This window comes from Myodes glareolus, chromosome 17 (assembly GCF_982192425.1).
Source record: "Myodes glareolus chromosome 17, mMyoGla1.1, whole genome shotgun sequence".
Taxonomy (NCBI): domain Eukaryota; kingdom Metazoa; phylum Chordata; class Mammalia; order Rodentia; family Cricetidae; genus Myodes; species Myodes glareolus.
In genome coordinates this window covers 11,115,040-11,137,716 of record NC_142042.1, presented here as the reverse complement: position 1 = coordinate 11,137,716, position 22,677 = coordinate 11,115,040, and positions in this window count along the sequence as shown.

Here is a 22,677-nt window from a genome sequence, read left to right as displayed (position 1 = left end):
TTTGCTGTTTCTGAAATTTCAAGCTGCTGTCCTGATGGTTGTGCTAAGCTGAGAATACACATTATTTTTTGAAGAAAGTAATCTAAACCTTGATATTTCATATAATCAGTCTGCATTAAGTTTCTGTATCCTACAAAGAGGCATTTATCTTAAGATTGAAGTTTCCAAGGGTAACTTACTTCTTAAGTTTTAATATTTATATTTATTCCAAGAAGCTTACGTATTCCTTTGTTCTCCTTACCAATATCACTTTTTTATTTCTTATCAAACATGTGTTTGTAAGTTCAATTTCTGATTAAAACTGATTTTTATGCAAGCACTCCCCAAGACTTTCATAGTGTACCTCAGAGAGGATATTTAAAATTGCTTATTGGACTATTTTACTTATCAGGAGCTCTTCCTTTGAGATTGAATTTGGGGTTAAAATACTATAAAAGTTTCAAAGGGAAAGTAAAGAATTGCCTATATTTGAGAAAATAAACTGGGCCATTGAGCTTGATTGGCATACAAGATTTAAATGAAAATGGAAAAATGGCCAAGGTGGGGGTAGAGAAAAAAGTGGTATCAGTGGAATTCCAAGCTTTGTCCCAGCATCGCTCATACAGTAAAATGATTTTCATTAGTTCCAGCAATGATTAACTGCAAACTTTCTAGGAATAATTGTTTATCTCTGAATTTCTATATTTAAGAAGTATTTGCTACATTGTCCAGTATAAATCATTCTTCTCTTAGAGATCAAATTCCCTTGTGACGCTTCCGTCCTGTTTATACATTATTGAGTATGTGTTTGGTAGATGAACTACAACTGTGTTGGGGAACTGTCTAAACCCTAGAAGGAGTATAAGGAGTAAAAGAAGGTGAGAAATTTGACGAGTAGAAATGATTTTTGTACCCAATTTTGGTTCTGTGGATTTTATTTATTTTCATAGTATTCAAAAGCATATCCTTTATTGTAAATCAGATAGAGGAATTTAGAAAATCTCACTTCTAATTCTTTTATCAAGGCTACCTTGTAAATATTCAAAATATTACAACAAAATCCATTACAAGCATAGTTTAGTGATTTAAAGCAGTGTCCTTTCCAATCGACTGTAGAGTAATATTTCACAGCACATAACAAACATCAAGTACTGCACAGTGATGACGTCCTTGAATGTTGAGACATTATCAAAACCTGTAAAGTTTTCAAATACCTGTCATCAGATTCTAATCTTACCGTGGTTTAGGCAGGTTATCAATTAATGCACCATTCTTTACCTATATATCAAAGCTTAGCTTTCTGAATTTGATTAACTGGGTTCAAATTTTATCTCCTCCATATTCTACCCCAATTTTGTTGGAAATGTTTAAATGAAATGAAAATAATATCAGTACCTATATTAAAGCCACAAGGACGCAGTGATGCACTGTAGGTAATGTCACAACTATGTCTCACTCATCAGACAAAGTAAGCTGTTATTATAGCTGCATACAGTTTCATAAAGTGCACCATGCTTTCTCATACATCAGTGAGTTTAGTCCCTACAAAATCTCCTCAGAGTAAGTAAAATGAAGTCATGATTGTCCCTCCACCGCATAGCTGAGCAAACCAAGGGTCAAGTATTTAAATGGTTGCTGAAGTGTTTAAGTGATTTCACAGCTGGTAAATGGGAAAGCCAGGAGTTAGATGGACGTTACTTCTCCCCTATTCAACAACCACACACATACCCAGAGCGTGTCAAAGGCTACATGAAGTAGTTCTTTTCATGAAGAACAAAATATTCCTGCTCATTTCCCGAGTTTCCTGGTGTGATGTCAGATTTGCTTGATAAAGAACAGGGCCTTCCTAGCAATACCAGGCTCTCTGATCCCCTCTTGAGAGTAGATTTCTTCCATAGGAAGGTGTTTGGTTTGACCCTTCACCTATGTTTCTGTTTCACAGCTACTGGAGAGCAAGAACTGTTCAGTTGAAGCTTTCAGTTTAGAGCACCGTGTCTCTGGCCAATGTGATGGCAGCTAAGATTCAGATGTTGGACATGTGAATTGGAAAAGTAATTTTCTGCACTAAAGTGAGAGGAATGGCCTTCTCCTTTCATGTGCTAGTGGATGGTCTGGCATACATTTGCTTCTTGAACATGCCCAGATGGCAGGAGGGTTTCTTTTCTTGGGGTCTGAATATTTTATTTCTTGGAAATTCAAAGAAATGTTTATATCTGCCTGTAGTTAAGTTATGCATATGAAGACCCGGGGAGGAAAGCGCATAAAAAATTCAGCCAGGACATTGAGTGTTCTAGTAATCATGATCTCTGTTTGATTCAGAGATGAAGGGGAAAAAAATAAACAAATCTAAGAATTATTGAGAATAAAACTTTTTTGTGTTGAGAAATTTTTTAAAAAGGTTACAAAAAGCAAATATTATGGCTGTCTTTTCTTTAGCAATGCCCACTGAAAAACCTGCATTTAGGAAACCCTTTGTATTTAGTGAACACCAGCCATTGTCTGCTACACTGAAATAAGTAACAAACAAGCCATCAGCCATTCTACAGGGTGACAGAGATGTGAGTTAAAGAGACAGGGATGAAAGTGAACGTGAAGCAGTTGGAATTCCTCCAAGTCCATCTGTGTCCCTATAAACCCTCTTCAGGAACCAGTCTTCTGGGGGAAACAATCTCTCCCCTTTCAAAGACGTCAAGGGACAGGAACAACTCAGTCATGCTGGCTGGGAAGTGGCGCTGCACTGGTTGAGGTCAAGAGAGCTACAAGAACCATGATGGAATGTGAGGTTCTGTCAAGTACCAGACTCTACTTCACAGAGAGAACTTCGAACTAGACAAAGAGAATTTCCAGACACTGTGCTGTCACTAGGTAAAATAAATAAATAAAATAAAATAAAGGATCTCTCATTGGAAACTAAAGCTTTCTAAGATTTAATAGAAAGAGATTGAGTCCAAGCTACAGCGAACATTGAAGATACTTGATTTCATTAAAGATGAAGGGAGATTACTGTGGAGGTTATAATATTGCATGCATTCTGGCTAAATAATCTCTGTATTTTATGCTCTCAATAGGTGATGTAAAATTTTTAACCAGAAGAAAACCATGGGAGCATGTGTGAGAGAGGATATTCATGATTGGTTTTAGTTTCTACAGGAGGAAGCCTAGGGGTTAAGAGAAGTGAGGTTATTTGGCAGGTAATCTCAGAACACATACAAACAGAGAAGAAGCAGAGACGGCATGAAATATCGGCTATATGCCCAAGTCATTTACTGACTGAAACAAAGCAGGGAATTCCGGAACAAGGGTCCAGTTCTGCACAGAGGCCAGGAAAAGTATCCTTTGACTTGGCCTGTTCAAGGCTACTTATGTGCAATACTTTAACACTTCTCACCTAACATACTGGCACCTTCAGAATAAGTCTTGGGACCCATAGTTGAAGGATCCACCATTGTCTTTTTTTATTTTATTTTTATTGAGTTTTACATTTTTTTTCTGCTTCTCCCTTCCTCTTCAACCCTCTCCCAAGGTCCCAGTGCTCCCAATTTACTCAGGAGATCTCATCTTTTTCTCTTTACCATGTAGATTAGATCTATGTATGTCTCTTTTAGGGTCTTCATTGTTGTCTTGGTTCCCTGGGATTGTGATTTGTGAGCTGGTTTTCTTTGCTTGGTGTTTAAAAACAAACCCACCTCTGCCTTTTATCTCCTAAATTCAGCTTTATCTTTTGGATAAATGGTAATGAAAGTACTAAGGAAGACAGCAATTGTTTATGGAAAGGGAACTATCTTGTCTGGGTTTTGTGGGCTAGGTTTGCATACAGGAAGTGATTCGTACCAAGGTTCTCAAAAGCAAAGGATCTGAGCGTTAACTGAGAGAGAGGGCCGGCTGTTTTGTTTTGGGACCCCAGTAACTAAGACAAGAAAATGTTCAGAAAAATCAAATAATTCAGATAGTGATTGTTGAATGTTTCCCTTTACTGTTTTGCATTAGATCTATTATTCTAACAAAACAAAACATACAAACAAACAATAACAACAACAAAAACAAAAAGTCTCTTATCACTTGTGGGTTCTTTCTTAAATTTCCTTTCAAAAGTCTGCAATCTTTGTCTAATTCCAGAACAAAGAACTTTTACACATAGTCATGTCTTTCTGCAAAAGTATATTTGACTTTCTTAAGTTTCTTCACCATATACTCATTCAGGTTAACATTGCTTCCTTTAATATATATTCTTTTCAAAAGTATTTCTTTAATTTTGGAGATTAGACATACATTATTTTCCCTTTCCTTTACTCTCTCTAAACCCTCCCATATAATCTTCCTTGTTCTTTCACATACATGTCTTTCCCCATTAATTGCACATGTATACATATATTTCTGATACAGATAATTAGGAAGCTATACATATACACTGCTCAGTTCATATAATGCGGCCTGTATGTGTGTTTTCAGGGATGATCATTTGGTATTGGATAATCAATATTTTAAAAACCAATCCTTCCATTTTTATTTGCTCTTCCAAGGCTTTATGAACTCATACATTAGATGGTTCAATTTTGTCTCAAGATCATTGTAATCAAATATATTTGATTTAATCCCTTTCCTCTCTCATCCTTTTCCCCTGCTTTGCTCAATATGCTCTTAAACTTATCGCCCCAAAATTATGCACTTGTTTTTAATTTCTAGGATATCTAGAATTCTAGATTTTAACTGTAGAATTTCTACTTGGTTCATCATGAAATTTCCATGTTTTACAAAAAATTTCTAATTTTGTCACTCACTATGAATTTTTATCTGTATTCATTAAATAACTTTTTTGCATTTATGTATATGCATGTATGTGTATGCAAAGCTAGGCACATAAGGGCTCATGCTTGTTATCCTGATATTCCAAAGCAGGGTAAATTGCAATCTCCAGCATTTCTGCCTTGTATCTGAGATTGTTATATAAAAACATTGTGCCTATATCCTGTTCTGGTTTGAGGTTGCTGGGCATGGTGCCAGATGGTGGCATTTGTGCAGAAGATGCCATCCGTCTCATCTATTGGGTCAGTGCTTACAGAGCGCAGACACAGCTAAGATATCCAGTAATAGTGCAGCCAGCTATGATAAACAGAATCTTTATGGAATGTGAAGTATTTGGAGACATTATTTGTGGAAATACAAGGACTGCATAGCATCTGCTAAAACAAACGGAGACAGGTGTTCCCTCTGCCTAAAGAGTACTCTGAGCATCAGGATCCTGAAAGCTGTCCATACCATGCTTCTCACAAACCTCTTATGCTCGCAATGGTTGCCGTAGGGAAAACATTTATACAAGTCTACTTTGGAGTTTTGTCCTCTCTCTGTAAAGTCCATGCCTCAATTCTATTTCAAACAAAATGAATTACAGCCAATTATCTGATTTTATGTTAAAATCTAGCAAGTGCTCAAACTTCCGAACAAATGATAGAAATAGCAATATCCTTATTTGCTTCATATACATTGTATTCATATATACCAACTTACCCAATCTTCTGCTTTTTTGCCAGGTAGGAGACACTAGGATTAGTAAAATTCATAAAGCATGACAAATGAAAAAATGGGTATAAATAACCCATTCTTATTTTACATGCTAAGTATGTGACATATGAATGATTAACTCAGGCTTTATAAAGTAAACGTCCAGAGATGTAAAGTGGCTGGTTAGGTAACTGGCTGGTAAGGCAGGGGAGAGGAGGGAATCACCTGTAGATCTGACATAATCACAATTGTTATCTTTAACACTAACAAGAAACATTTGAAATCCATTCCCTCAGTATTTTCTGTTGGGTGACATTTTAAGAGACATTCAGAGTATAATTCATTGTCATCATTTGTGTAAGTGTGTGAGTGGGTGACTGCCTGGGGTCATAAACTCTTTCTCTATTTGTACATGCTTCCACTTACAAGTTTGCCATCTAGAGTGTCACAGGCCTGAGTAGTCACTGGCAGGCCATCATAATTTGCTTGCTCTTTCTCATTCATATCCTACATGTGTGTAAGGTTTAATAGTTTTAAGTGACAAAACAACATTTTCATAGCTAGAACAGACACCCGGGCCTTTGTAATTAAGTTTGCCTGAAATAAGACCAAACATGTCAATGTATTTATGCCCTGTAATGTGCAGGCTCTTCCCATGTTTTTTTATTAATGCAAGAGTGACTTTAATTATGCAGCACTACAAACTACATTGTTGATATTCTATGAACATTAGCTACACCCTCCTCTAATGAAGCAAAAATCCTTCAGCCTCTTCATTTTCAAGATTCTTCGAAAATTGGTGGTATAAAATGATAAAATTTGATGGCATTATTATATTTAGTCATTATTGGGTACAGCCAAGATATACCTTTTTTTTGCTATTTGAACTTCTTAGGTCTGTACCTCAGGTTTGAATATTTATGAATTGTAATGTTCCTTGAAAAATATGTTGAAATTTTTTCATCTGGCTGTAGTTAGCACACATTTTTTAAATGTATCTTTCCCCTTGAATTCGCTGGTAGACTTATGAGACTAACTCAGGGAGCTGGTTGCCTATTGCTGTCTGATGTCGGACTCTGAAGCCTATCAATCACATTTTTAATGGATGTAAAAGAAAATGCTGGTTTCTAGAATTGGAACATTTACAGGCTTCCCATGAAGATATATATTGCTTTGTATTACTTTGCCTGGAGGGGGAGAGAGATTAGCAGGACAGATGGGGGAATCTAATTGTCATTATATGGCTTTATTATTATTATTTTATTTTATTATGGTTTTATTTATTATTGTCTACTAGAAACAAGTGCCATGGAATTCACAATCTTAGAAAATTCCTAAGAATGACCAGTGCCCCCAAAGTTTGAGATTATAAAAAAAATCTAACATCTCAAGCACTCCATTTGGCCCCACTATGTTCATGGCCCAACAAAAGTCACTTCCATGCTGGTATCAACTATGAAAAACTTAAAATAGTATAAGTAAAATGGCTTCCATTCCTGCAACTCAAGTTGTGGAAAATATATGTGCCGTTGGGGTCATCTTTATATTTTGGGCTTACTTCAGATTTTAGCTGTAAGTAGATTTATAGGCATTGTTTTATGGTGTTGCGCTTGTAAACCTGTGGTGCTTAGGTGGTCTGGTCTTTTATTCAACTCTTTACAGCATACGTATATGAGGTATTTTGTCTCTTGAAAAAGGACAGAACCAGCTGGTCATGAAGCTGTGTTCTAAAATTTATGGTCTATTGCATAAAAAGACATTGTAACTAAAGTCACAAAATCAATTACAGATGTTGCAATTAGCAGACAGAAACTTTAAAACAACTGTTAGAATACATTACACAAGAACACACATATGATGGTTAAAGAGATGGGGAGAATCTTCAGAGATGGAAATTTGACAACTTTAACAAAAAGAACTAAGTTCAGTATATGAAAGTAAATAATTCTTTTAAGGATATTAAAGCAGGCAATATGCTTTCACAATCTTGAAGTCATAACAACAGATATTCTCCTATGGCACAGAGATAAAAAGTAGCAAAAGTAAAGGACAATGTGAAAACCCTGAATGACCTGTAAGTTCAACTAAGTTCAACTCAAGGTATTTATATACACGGAACTGAAAGCATAGTGGGTAGGAGAGATAAAATGAGGCAGAAAACAACATATGTAGAAAAATAATGGCTAAAATTATTCTGAACTAAAATTAAGAATTCAAATCACAGATGCAAAAGACCCAACAGATGCAAAGTTAAACCGATTCTCCTCATGCCAGAGTACTGAGAACCTCTAAAAGAGAGAAGAAAAGACGGGGTAAATGTGACTGTGGATCCTCATTTATTTTCCTGTACTGTGATAAACACTATAACCAAAAGCAACTTGGGAAGGAAGGAGGTGTTTCAGAATGAAAATCTCGTGTCAAAGTCTCATGAAGAAAAGCCAAGGCAAGAACTGAAGCAGACACATGGAGAAATGCTGTTTACTGGTTCCTCAGCTACCTTTATTCTACTGTCTAGCCTGACCCAAAGTAATTTGGGGAAGAAAGTGGTTTATTTGGCTTACAGGTTACAAACCATCATCAATGAAAACCAGGGGAGTAAGTCAAGTAGGAACTGAAGCAAAGACTATGAGGAATGTGGCTGACTTTGAGGAATGTGACTTTGACTATGAGGAATGTGACTGACAAAGGAATGTGACTCCTTTGGCTTGTCTAGCTAGACGATTTATACAGCCTAGTCCCATCTGTCCAGGGATGGAAATGCCCACAGTGGCCTATGCCCTCCTATGTAAGTTGCCAAGTAAGAAAAGGCACCACAGATGTGTCCACAGGTCAATCTGAGGGAGGCAATTCCTCAAGAGAAATTTCATCTTCTCAGTTATGTATGTCCAGGTTTGTGTTAAGTTCATGAAAACTAACTAGGTTTACTTTCTATTTCATACATAATTGTTGCAATTCTTGCCCACCACATATGTGAGCATTATCTTTTTCTTTTCTTCCGTCTATCTATCTATCTATCTATCTATCTATCTATCTATCTATCTATCTATCTATCTATCTATTTATCATCTATCTATCTATCATCTATCTATCTATCTATCATCTATCATCTATCTATCTATATCTATCATCTATCTATCTATCTATCTATCTATCTATCTATCTATCTATCTCTATCATCTATCCACCTATTATCTATCTACCATTCATGTCTAATATCTATCTATTGCAATTTTTCTAAAACACATACATACAATTAATACAATAGTAAAAATGCTTATTTGTACATATTATATGTTCTCTATTACATATGAAACATACAACTGAGAAAAAAGCATGTTGGTGTATCTGTATGACTTGAGCTGATTCAGTCCAAATGTGAAGTAAATTTTCAAGTGTGAAAAAAATTTTCCTCCAAGATATACCTATGAATTGATTTATGTTTTTTTTAAAAAAAATGAGTAAAGTTTGTTTGGTTGTGCTTATTCAAAAACACCCCAGTCAACACAGTACTCGAATATGATGTGTGCTAAAAACATTTTAAAGATTAATATAAATTTAAAAGATAATTTTGTAGGAGCAGTTTTTCAGAGATATTGACAAAGTATCTTTGTTTTAAACTTGCTCTGTAGTCTGTGTTGGCCTCAAACTCAGAGATTAGCCTGCCTCTGCCTCGCAAGAGCTGGGATCAAAGGCGTGCACCACCACCACCTAGCCAAAATACTTTTTTATAGTATACTTGCTGCTCATGCTACTCAATATCATAAATGAATAGTGTTTGCATTTCAATCTTTGGTACTCTGAGATTTTTATCACATAATTGATTTGATTAAAAATTATCAAATTGTCTTGTCAACCTGAGAAACTTTTGCTTAAACTTACTAGACATTTAAACACTTTCAGAAATATTTTTAAAACTCTTTGTCTACAGCTTTCATTGAAGCAGGGAAGGAGCATCAAATGCCTGTTTGTCCACTTGCACATTTCCTAGATGTACATTAAATATTAAGAATCATATTCTAGTATTTTATGTGTGTACTTAGAGTATGTTATGGTGATATTTCATTTTCATTTTAAGAAATAAAGCTTGCCTGAAGATTAGAGATTAAAACAGCTCCCCTGGTCCATTTTACAGACCAGGCAGTGGTGACACACACCTTTAATCCCAGCAGCCGCACTAGTTTGTCATAGATACTGGGTGGTAGTGATACACACCTTTAATCCCAGCCCCTTGACTGTATATTGGGACTCAGTTTTTTCTTCATAGTATATCCTTAAGAAAATGGTTTGATAAAAAAGCCAAGAAAGAGGCACTTTACAGACTGTATCAACAGCTAGCTGTTCATTACCATCAATTAATACCATCAAAAATCAAAAGTTACCTGAAAAAATGAATACTATTGGAAAGGGTAACATTAATTTGACAGACAAAATTGAATCCATGTCAAAGGATACTGAGAAATTATCTGAAAGAATTCATACTGTTGAATTTAACATCAAAATCTGTTAAAAAGTAATGATAGGTTATTAGATAGAATATCTCTCCAGGAAGGCAGTCTGCACTCTATCCAAATAATGTCCATGAATGAGGTGTTATCTTTAAATGAAAAACTACAGACCTTAGAATCACATGTGCATAATGAGGACCAGAAGCTAGATGCCTAAATGAAATCACTAGAAATATATACAGGCCAGGAGATTCAGGCTTTGATAAAGACAGTAGTAAAAGATTTGAAACAATTGAGGAAATTATTGGAGCTGAAGAGCAGGGAAGAAGGTACAAGGACAGGGTTTACCATTACCAGTAGCTGTCAGAGATGACTTACCCAGGTTTTTTGCTTCCTACCCTGTCAACTACTCTGACAAAGCATCAAGTTCTAATGGCCCAAATGAATCCAAAGAAGGTAGATGGATACCTATAGGAAGGAATGATCTAAAAGAAATTAAGTAAGCTGTAGTAACTTATGGTTTGCATTCTGCATGACCTGCTGCAGCAATGGAATACCCAGGTTAACATTCTTGCAGTTCCAGAAACTCATAATTCTGGGAAAGATATTTTAATGTACTATACACAAAAGTCACCAGCCATTCAGGCTATACAAGAACACAAAGCAACTAACAAACCTTAAGAGGTACCAACAGCTGAAAAACCAATATGGGTTAAACAGTGACTGTTAACAAAAGAAAAAACTGCAGGCTTTAGAACAGCTGGTACAGGAACAGCTAGATGCTAACAATATTGAAGAATCAACCAGCCCTTGGAATTTTCCTGTATTTGTTGTTATAAAGAAATCTGGTAAATGGGGAATGGTGACAGATCTAAGACTGTCAATAAGGTAATTCAACCTATGGGCCCTCACAATCTGGAATTTCTCTGCTTTCTCTCTTACCAAAAGGTTGACCTCTTATAGTTATTTATTTGAAGATTGTTTCTTCACTATACCTTTATAAGAAAAGGACAGAGAAAAATTTGCCTTCATGATGCCTACTTATAATAATTCTCAACCTACTAGGTGATATCAATAGACTATTCTTCCACAGAGAACGCTTAATAGCCCCACCCTATTCCAATACTTAGTAAGTCAGCCATTGGAAATACTATGTAAAAAATTTCCTAAAACTATAATTTACCATTACATGTATGACATTTTGCTATCAGATTCAAACATAGATACTTTAGAAAGAATGTTTGAAGAAGTAAAGAAGATTTTGCCAAAATGTGGTTTACAAATTTTTCCTGAAAAAATATAGAGAGATTTTGTCAATTACCTAGGTTATAAAATAGGTTTACAGAAAATAGAACACAAAGGGCACAAATTAGGAGAGGTGTGTTGCAGACTCTGAATGACTTTCAAAGATTGTTAGGAGGCATTTTCAGTCTATGATCAGTTGTTGGGATAACACCTGATCTAATAGTTCATTTCAACAAAACCTTAGATGGTAACAAAGACTTAAATAGTTACCATCTAACTTAGTTAGATGGTAACTAACATCTAATAGTCCCAGAGATTTAACAGCTGAATAAGAAAAAAAAATTGACTGTTGTTGAAGAAATATTACAGGAGGCACATGTGGATATGGTGAATTCAAATCTTAATTGCATTTTAGTCATATTGCCTTCCAGAATTTGCCCTGCAGGAATTTTAATGAAAATGGAAGATATTATCTTAAATGAATATTTTTGCCACATAAGCCAAGTACAAAATTAAAAACTTATGTGGAAAAAGTCTCTCAATTAATTATGAAAGGAAAATTGAGACTTTGTCAATTAACAGATATAGACCCAGCAGAGATTATAGTGCCTTTTACTCCTGTTGAAATTAAAAAATTATGAAAATACAATGAACCTTGGCAAAGAGCTTGTGTTAATTTTTTAGGAGCAATTATTCCAAAAGTGATAGAAGGATCCTTATACAGAGAACTACTTGGATCCTTCCACACATTGTATGGGACTCACCAATAACTTGGAGCCTGTACATTCTATACTGATGCAAATAAATCAGGAAAGGCAAGTTACAAATCATAAGATTTAAGTAAGGTGTAACAAAGTCATTATAATTCTGTCCAAAAGGTAGAATTATATGCTATTCTCATGTTGCTAAGGAATCTTAAAGAACCTCTTAATATATTTACTGATTCACAATATGCAGAAAGTTGTTTTGCATATTGAAACCACTGAACTTTTACCAAATGATACAGAATTGAATTCATTATTCATATGGGTTCAAGATATAATCAGGAATAAGCTTTGTACCCATACATATAATATGAATCTGATCCTATAGAGGTCTGCTAGGCCCTCTAGCACAAGATAATGCAGAAATTGATCAATTACTGATTGAAAGTTTCTTGAAAACCTCAGAATTCCATAAGAACCATCATGTCAATAGCAAACATTTAAAGAAAAAGTTTTCTATTACATGGCAACAAGATAAGGTGATTATAAAGATATGTCCTACTTGCTCTTTCTATAGCCATACACTGCTACATGCAGGGAGTAACCTAAATGGTACTCAAATGAATAAAATCTGGCAGATGAATGTGTTCCACTTTGCAGAATTTGGAAAATTAAAATATGTATGCCACACCATTGATACTTATTCAGGTTTTCAATGGGCAACTGCTTTGAGCTCAGAAAAGACTGATTCAGTAATCGTACATTTATTAGAAGCTATGGCCATCATGGGTATACCTGTACAAATAAAGACAGATAATGGTCTAGCATATGTCTCTAAGAAAATGAAACAGCAGTTTTTGCTTATTGTAATATAAAGTATATTACAGATATACCACACAATCCTACAGGTCAGGCAGTTATAGAAAGATCAAATCAAACTATAAAGGATATGTTAAACAAACAGAAAAGGGATGAAAATACCCCCAGAAATAGATTACATAATGCTTTATTAACCTTGAATTTTCTTAACACTAATGAGAAAGTGACAACAGCAACAGAGAGACATTGGATAATAGAAAACTCTTCTAAATTAAATCAGCTGGTGTATTTCAAGGATGTGTTGACCTCACAATGGAAGCCAGAAGATGTGCTACATTGGGGAAGGGGTTTTGCTCTTGTTTCAACAGAATAAGAAAAGTGATTGATACCATCAAAATTAATAGATTCTGTTTTGAAAAGAGAAATCTCTTGAGAAAGAGATGTGATGACTCATCCACAGAGGAGACAACCAATCAGGTGGTAAGGAAACCTCATAAGGGTTGTGACAGGGTTTTGTTCTTGCCTTTGCAGGAAAATACTCATCTTCAGTAAATAAAGACCCTGGACATCTAGATGCCTAAAGAGGAAAAGATAAATATCCAGATAGGATCACCAAGCAAAAAGAATTATCACTTGTGAGGACTTGTCATCTGAGGGTAAGAATCTTTGAATACTAAATAAAATAATAATCATGACTCACTTATAAACTAAAGCTGGCTTTGGAGTTGGACACTGGCTCTGTCTTTCTCCAAATCCAACCATGTTGTTAAAATAAAAATTCTGAGTTTCTGTTTCATGTCAGGATCCATGATATGGGACAGAAAGAAAAAAGAATTTAGAAAAAAATTACTTTTCTTCATACCATTTTTATCTTTATCATATCTTTCATTGTATATATAAGTCTGTATACATAATGTTTAAGTTTTTCCACAATGAACAATGAATTTTCCTGCAGTAATCTTTGAAGTTTCCAGGAAGAAGATGGGGCCACACAACAATTCTACCTGGTTGAGATGATGTCATGATGCTGTTTAGGGTATCAGCTGCTGAAGATGGTTCCAACTTGGTTAGCTGAATGGTGCACTTTTTTACAACATTCTGTCCAGAACGCCAAATAGCAATCTCAGAAAAACCCTACTGAATACTCAGAGATTATTTGCAATTACACCAGACAGTAATCTTGGAATTTAATAATCATTTTACTTTCACAGAATCCCAAAGAAAGAATGTTGCCCCTATAACAGCTGGAATTCATTTAAGAAGATGACATCCCCTCGCCCAAAAAGATTTATTCTTAGGGTTAGGGACATCATTTAGGGGTTGATTATAATTGTTATCAGGTTGGGAATTGGGGGAAAATTAGGTAAGCTCAGAGATTTCTTTAAAAAAAAAAGAAAATTGGATAGGATAATAGATTAGTGTGAGCTTACTTACACTAATAATAATAGTGAGTAATGGAGTGAATATTTGTAAGCTATTATTTATCGCCAATTTACAATTGTGTAGATTCTTGTATATTGATACAAACTTAAATTGTATTAAATATGATCCTATTTTCATCTACAATATTTGTATATCTAGGCAAAGTTATTTTGTCATATTGTATGCATGCAAGCTTCTACCTCTTCTTAAGACATTTTGTATACTGATACAATTTTAGGATGTATTTATCATATTACAATATACATTTCTACCTCTGATCAAGATACTTATACATTGTTTGCATTTTTAGGTCATTGTCCTCATTTGTCACACAGTTGTTTTAAGATTGGTTAATATTCTAATATGAAGTTTTAGTCTTTAAATTATAACATTATTAAGAATTATAGATCAATAGTCATCCCAATTTGACATACTTATAGATAGACTAATCAGGTATCTAGATACATAGAAATTGTCTTCTGATTAGGTAGGTAATTTTCAACCACTTCAAGGATCTGTAGAATATGGCATTTATATAACTTAGGGTTCTGTTGTAGTGAGACACAATTGCTCCTGGTAGCACTGATCTATTCCTGAAAGAATGGTGAGCACCGAAGACATTCCACTTGGAGCTTGTTGTCTTCTTGGTAAAACCGGCCTTTGGGCAAGGAACTGCCCATGCATCGACCCCTGACAAAATGCATGATATCTGTACTGGACAAGAGGACAAGCAGGATACAAAAAAAAAGACTGTCAAATCTTGCCAAGACAAGGTAAGATGGTTTAGAAAAATTTCCTGCCTCTGAAAATGGACTGTCAGTTACTCTAGGCCTTAGATAAAGTTGGTTGCTCCAATGTTGCAAATGAGACTGGGTGATTGCCCAGGTAGCCAATTATCTCTGTCATTTGTTGCACATTTTGAATGTTGCTTGATTGCACTTCCTGCTTACTCAAGTAATATTTCTCTTTTCAGGTCTTCAATGGGTTTGAAGACTAGATAGTTGCAATTAATTTCCTCTCATGACTTGGCCAAGTTATTTATATATAAGATTTAAATTCATTAGGATAGGATAATTATTGAAAAATTTATGACATGTTTCTTGCTTGATATTATTTATGCTGGTTGTAATTCTAATTTTTATACCTGATATTTGGTTTTATTGTATATAATTTTGTTCTAGGCTTAGAACTTTATTATTTAAACAAAAGGGTGGGGTACTGTAGGAATTCCTACAGTCAGTAGCCTTTAGGTCTTTAAGTTACCTGCCCACTTGGACATGGCCTCTTATACTATATATGCTGATGTAAAGAGCAGTTCTGGCCTCTCTTCTGATGGCGTGATTCAATTCCTGTTCCCAGTTCGTGCAGAGGGGTCTACCCCTATATAAATAACCCTCTATTATACTCAGTTCTGAACTAGTATGGGATTTCTTTTAAGCATCCATCTTCATTCCCCGGTTCTGCATTTCTCAGTTCCTTCATCTTAGAACTGTGAGATGCGATATCCCTAACTCTGCACTTCTGCATATTTTAAGTGAGATAAAGCATTCAAAACGTTAACATACGGTAAAGGCTTCCATAAATATTTTGTTTCATTTTATCAAAAAGTTAATATTTTAACATATCCTGCCCTTTTCTTTATCTTCTCACAGAAATATTATCTCCTACCCTTCAGGTAGATTAGTTGTCATTACTGTGCGCAAGAAGGACAACTTAAGGGGAAACAATTTCAAAGTCTCCCTATGTGGGAAAGCATGACTTTGAAGTTGCCTCTGGAGACTCAGGAGGTCTAAAAAGCAAGTAGAAATAAACCGGGGAGAAGGAACAGAAAGAGAAGCAGGAGAATGAGAGGACAATAGTGACAGACCTCAAAATTGGGGAGAAAAGAAGGAATTCCTGATTGAGGCCCTCTGCAAAATTTTGATAATTCTGAATTGTCTTTGTCTGATATATTTTCCTAAAGGAACAATAATGAACTTTCCTTGTTCTAATGGGAATCATTTGGGGACAGAGGGCTGTATGACTAAACAGATTCTCCATTTTTTTCCCTACTGTGTTGTGAATGTGTAATGCTCCAATTATAAATAACCTGAATATTGAAATGGCTCAATCTGAATTATTTGCATAAAAATGGTCCACTAAAGCAAAATGCCATCTTAAAAAAAATTGCTTAATTTATTTTAAGAAGAAGGAATTTCACATAGCCATAACCATAAAATACCCCATCTTATTGTTTATTAAACAAATACAAACTAAAATGATTTTTAAGCATTTTTAAATATATCAGAATGTCAAATATTATCCTCAATGATATTTCCTGATAATTGTCAAAACACTGAAACAGTTTAAAACAATGATTTTAAGAATATAAATAAGAATTCAGGCAGGAAGGATCAATTTCTGGTTATTGTGAGGTGGACTTTGTTAATACATGTATAGATAGATTTTCTTTTTTTACAGAATTCTTTTGGAGAATTATAGCACAATTCTTAAGTCAGAACATAAGAACAAATGGAAGTGGCATTGCAAAATAATAATTAGCAAATCAAATCAAATTGATAATTCTGTATTTAAATTCAGTGTGCCTCTTTAATATGCCCAAATTATATGTCAGTATTGTTCTAGCTACAGATAGAAATTTGTCAAGAGTTAGGGGCTATCATGTCATGGCAAGATTTTTATTTTCTTTATTAATATTTCTTTATTTTCTATATTTATTTTCTTTGCTTGTTCCCTCTTTCATAAGCAGAGCTCCCTACTATAAACATAAACATATAATCATAAAAGTGTTTTTTAGGTACCCATGTGACACTCAACAAAAATTGCCTAATTTTTTTTCCTACTTAATTCCCTTTTGGTTGTTTTTATTTTAATATGCCATGAAAATTGATTTTGGTTTACATATGGAAACAGAACTCTGCTAGCACTTTGGAGGAGTTGAGGCCAGGGCACCTGGAAAATTTTCTCCACAAAAATAAGAATGGAAGGTAGATATTTTCAGTCTGCACATTAAGTCATTGTTTACAGACTGAAAAATGCTCTCAGTTCTTGCTGAAGTTGTCAAGTCTTGGGGTCTTTAATAAAGATGGTAGCAAAACACACATGCATATATGCATGAGCACACACATATACAATATAAACACAAGCCTGTAGTGTCTCAAAGAAATACCAAAGGACAGCATAATGAAAAGCAACACAGCTCCCTCTCCAGTAACATGCCTATACAATACAAAGTCTAGACTTTGACTCTAAGTCATTGGCTGAGGCATGGTTCTAGTTATTTCTATGCAAGGAACCTTCGGTGACAAGAACAAGACATTATTAACAAAATGTATTCACTCTCATAAAACCTCTCTGTGACAAACACTTCTAGTGATAAAGGGTAAGGTTTGCCCTTTTGAAAATGAAGACAATCCTTGTAAGGAATGCATTTTAATGAAGATGCTTCGAAGCTAAACAAGAGGTCATGACTCTATCTTCATAGTGCCTCAATATAAGTTTTTAAAATATATATGAGTAATAAAATAAATATATGCATAAATAAACACTGGGCATAGTGGACTGGTTTTTAATCCCAGGGATGCAGAGGCAGGCATATCTCTCTGAGTCTGAGGTCATCATGATTTACAGAATGAGTTGTAGGTCAGCCAAGGCTATGTAGTGAGATCCAACATTCTTCAGACTGAGGATGACTTTCCCAGACTCTCCTGTCTGGTTTGCACTCTGGCAGCTTCCTTCTCTGATGATCTACCCAATTCAAACTTTGTTTGTTTCTGTTTAAAATTTTAAAATTATGGAAGAACATTTACAGGAAGCCTTCTTTTCCTGTTGCTTGATTAAAAAAGGTCAGGGTTCCAGCAAGTGATAAACACACATTTCCTCGTATATTCTACTATATATTTTCATGGGACTTTCATCTTACTGTTTACCAGGATATAATGCTTTCTTGACACATTAAAGCTAGGGACTTTGAGGTTCACTTTATATTTCCACATACATTTTGTAACACGGTCGCTGTGTATTAAAGCAAATGGTGCACATTTTCAGAACTCCAAATGAAAAACGTCCATGTTTAAGATTTTTGGAAACATCTTTTCCACTTCTGACTCTTTTAATGTGGTCTTTAAAATATATGTAACAGACCACAAGGCATATGTTCCTCAAGAGTATGCACATTAAATACTCAGAAGTGAGTAGGTAATTCTATGCAGATGTTGTCATGGTAAATACTTGTGATAGCATGCAAGAAAATGGCCAGAACTCAAGTTTAAATCTAGCCCAGCCAGACTTGAATTACTGGCTGTTATTTTTCAAAACATTTTCCTTTATTTTAGTCTTAATGAATAAATGTTTTCAGATCTGATACAATAATGTTTGAATTGTGTTGAAACCACTGATTTCCCTCCTCTGCAGCACAGCGATTGCTGAGCAGGCGGGAGGTAAGAGGTTGCCCTTCCCTGGAGAGCACCTTTTAGTAAATTTACATCGTTTGAATTATTTTCCTCCAAATTTCAAGTTGGTCTGCTAGAGCAATCTCATAAAAAGTTCTGGAATTGCTTTCTGAAAGTGGCAGTCTTTTATTTTTCATGCCGTGGTTTGTTGGGGGGGGGGACGACACACAAAACTGAACCGAATAGTCACTAAACACAACGTTATATTATATTCATCAGAGACAGTCTCTTCTTTAGAAAAATAGCCACGACAGTCTGTCTGAAGCTTTTGTAGCTGGGATGGGATGTGGGACTGTGTTTGGACTTCACTTATACTCTCAGAAGAAAGGTGCTGGAAAATGTTGAGACACCCATTGCTTTAAAAATTGATACTTTATGGTTCCTTAGAACTCTTATTCAGGCTTATACAAAGGTTTCCTGAATTCCTTAACTCTTCTTTGTCCCAGAAACAACAATCAGAAGATGAATTTGTGTCTAAGGTTCATGATATATGCTGAGTCAAGTCTCTAGGTTCTCTAGTTATTTCCTGCCTCCTCTTTGTAAACAAACTTGTCCAAGATTTTTTTATAGACTTCATATCCTTCATAAGCCTCTCAATTAATGAGAATCCCAGGTGTTTAAACACTTATATAACTCCTATGCCTTGACACATTTCTGTTTTGTAGATTATTAATTTGTCTTCTTGAATCTCTTGCAATTGTATTGCTTATAGAGTAGAATAATATATTAAATAATGTTCTTTTTTGCATCTCATGTAGCACATAGTAGGTCCTGAGTAGATGTGTTCAGCTATTTAATATACTCTGTAGCTTAGTCTTGCCTATATTTCTGAGCAGAGTTCGAGTTGACAAGCATTAGGCTGCCTTATCTAAAATGAATACCTTTACTTGCCTTTGGAGATGGCATGCTGCTAACAGCATGCTCTGTTACCTGATATAATATGTGAAGTTTAATCACCAAAAATAGCTACTTCTGAATATACCTGGAGGAATGACCTGATTAATGGGGCTTATTCCCATAGCAGAAGCTTCACCTTCAGTGAATTCTAAAATGCAGAACACGAATTTACATGAACAACAAGCATCGGACTACTAGTCTCCCAGTTCTGTTATTCATTTTGTCCAATCACCCATGAAAAGGGCCTATTCTGTGATTGTTTATGACAAAACATATTCTTGTATGTTTCTGTCCTTCAGTTTTGGTGCCAGTTAACCCTGTTGGCAGTCATTATCTCTTTCTTGGGCTCTAGGAGCTTATAAAGAGACAGCTGAAACCACTTCCTTCACAGAATGCAAAAGTCCTTTCTAAGAATTCCCCCTGGGAATGTGTACAATAATCTCAGAACATGGGCAAGCTTGAAGTGGCAAATGCTGACAGTTCCTGCCTTTGGGGAAAAAAGAGGGGGGGGACTTCCTGACAAATGTGTACTTGACTTACTTCCTCCTTACTGTTCACAGGACAAGTGTCACACAGGGGATACACAGTCAATGACAATTTCCCTATTAAAGTTCCCTGTTTCAGGCTGGGTTCCAAAACTGGAGAGTCAATCATCCACTAATTCTTTCTGACTCTTCAAGCCCAGAGCAGATGAACTCTGTGGGCAAAATTAGCTCATATCATGGTTTTAACCCCAAATGAGACTGCTTTATTTGGAAAACAAGTAGATAAGACCCCTGACCTGACCTAGTACGAGGACATTTCTACAGAAGTAAGGGAGCAACATTTTAGTGTTGATCGGTATGATTTAGTTTTCTGTAGAAAGGCAGAAACACATTATCAAAGAAAATTAATGAGTTGTTAAATTCTTCTAAGCAGCCTGACGGGTCACACATTCAGGTTGTCAGATTCCTTTCCCTTGGCCCAGTGGTGTCATTGTCACGTAGGTACATTGCTGTAGATGTTTATGCTGAAAGTGCATGGAAGAATGGGGAAATACATAGGAAGTACATGGAATGATGGAAAATGAACAGGAAGTGCATGGCACGATGGGGAAATACATAGGAGGTGCATGGACAGATGGGGAAATACACAGGAAGTACATGGAATACTGGGGAAAATGAAGAGGAAGTACATGGAAGGATAAGGAAGTGCACAGGAAGTGCACAGAAGGATGGGGAAGCTGAAAGTTGGCAGAGGACCAGGATATGCACCCTGTCTTCTCTCTAATGACTTTCAGTTTCACAAGTTTTGTCAGATTTTGTTTGTTTGTTTGTTTGTTTTATTATGCTTGCATGTCTAGTGTTTTGTTTGTGGGTATTGCAGGGACAAAGATTCTTCCTTTTGGTAAAGTAGATCTATTCCATAAAAACCCATGTTGTACACATTTCCCTGAGGATAGGAAATGTGCTGAGCTCTTCCCTTGGGTGTGTCTAGAAGTGCATCAGATTTAAAGCCAAGGAAATACTTGTTGTTGGTGTGGGGGAAGGGGAAATTGGATATTTTCAGATTGTGAATATAATTTAGTTTCAGTAGATATTTTTTAAAAAGGAAGAACCAGTTCAATTTTATGTATTATTTAAAATACCTTTGTGATTGTTGTTGTTAATCCACTTTTTATACAATATTTTCATGCTTTGTGCCATGAAGCTAATGCATGTAAGCAATCCTCTGTGGGAAAGCACTCCCAAAGGACTCTGCAGCTGGACTTGGTCCTCTGCTTCATGTTGTTCATAAGAAGCAATGGACGCAAACAAATAATAGTTTAGGAAATACGCTTTGAAAGGACAGGTGTGAAGCATACCAGTGAGCAGAAGATGGCAGGAGGCAGAAGATTCCCACAGGTCTTTGATTTCTGCCCAAGCGGGGCTCCCTGCAGGGAACTGTTTTGGATACCATGAATACCACACAGCCAATTTAGAGAACTTTGGTGTGGAACTCCTTAATTCAAGAACCCCAAGGAAATGCAGGTTTCCCTGATGGAAAAAAAAAAAGTCATAAAATGACTGTTTTTTTAAATGAGTTAATCTCCAGCAACTTGAAAGTATGGGCGGGACGCTCACTGTGAAGTCTACACGCTCACTGTGAAGTCTATACCATCTTGGGGTTGTTGGATTTTTCCTCACACAAATAAACAAACAAAATCCTCTTGTTTTCTGATTTCTTTGAACAGAGTCAAAACTGCTCCGGTGCTTTGCGCTTTTAATTACCTTTTTTTAAATAACAAGTGATTGTATTAAATAGTTGAAGGCACAACTAAGCCTTCTCTTATTTCAATGAATTAGTTTGCACCGAGGAGCACAGATGCATATATTTCAGCGTAGGAGATCCTTACCAATGGTTAAGCACACTGCCCATTTTGCCTAGCCTGACAATCAGATCAGACATTATCTGACTTCATTACCACGAGCTCACCTATTTTATCAGATGAGTTGAGCTTCAGTAATTCAGACAATGATTAGACGAAGAGCAAAATAGCCCCCAGCAATTAGGAAGCATATTTAAAACTACTTTACACCAAGTGTAGGATTTTTTTTCCCCTTCATTCTCTTTAGACCATTTTCCAAACTCAGGCTTATAATTGAAAGAAAATTTAATCCTGCATTAACCATATAATCATCTTGCAAACTGGGTTCTGGAGTTACTACTTTTTCCTGAAGTGGGTTAGCCCCAACTGTGTGGATTAAAGATATCAGACCCCAATTAAAATCTTGTAGATTTAGTTTTGTTCGCAAAATCTCTATTTTCATTCTTTCTAAACCACCTGAATACTAATTCTTGACATTTAGAACATTTTTTTTTCTTTTACTATAGGTTCAAATTGAGAATGGAATAAGTAAAAACTACAAGGCAAAGGGAATACACCGCTATTGACTATTTAGTAATTGCGTAATTCAGAAACAAATCCACAGCCATTCACTCAGCAGGCTTGCAGGGAGGGTGTACACCTAAGTGTTTGTGCGCTGTCCATGTATATGTGCATACTTGTGGATGCTCTAGCGATACTCTGAGTCTTCCTGCATCATTGTACACTCTGTTCATCGTGATCGTGTCTCCTGGTGATAGGCTGCGCTTGTCCACATTGCTACCATATCTAGCCAGCATGTATGGGGAATCATGGGTGGGCTGCTATGCCTGCCCAGCATGGATGTAGGTTTTGGAGGTCCAAACTGAGCA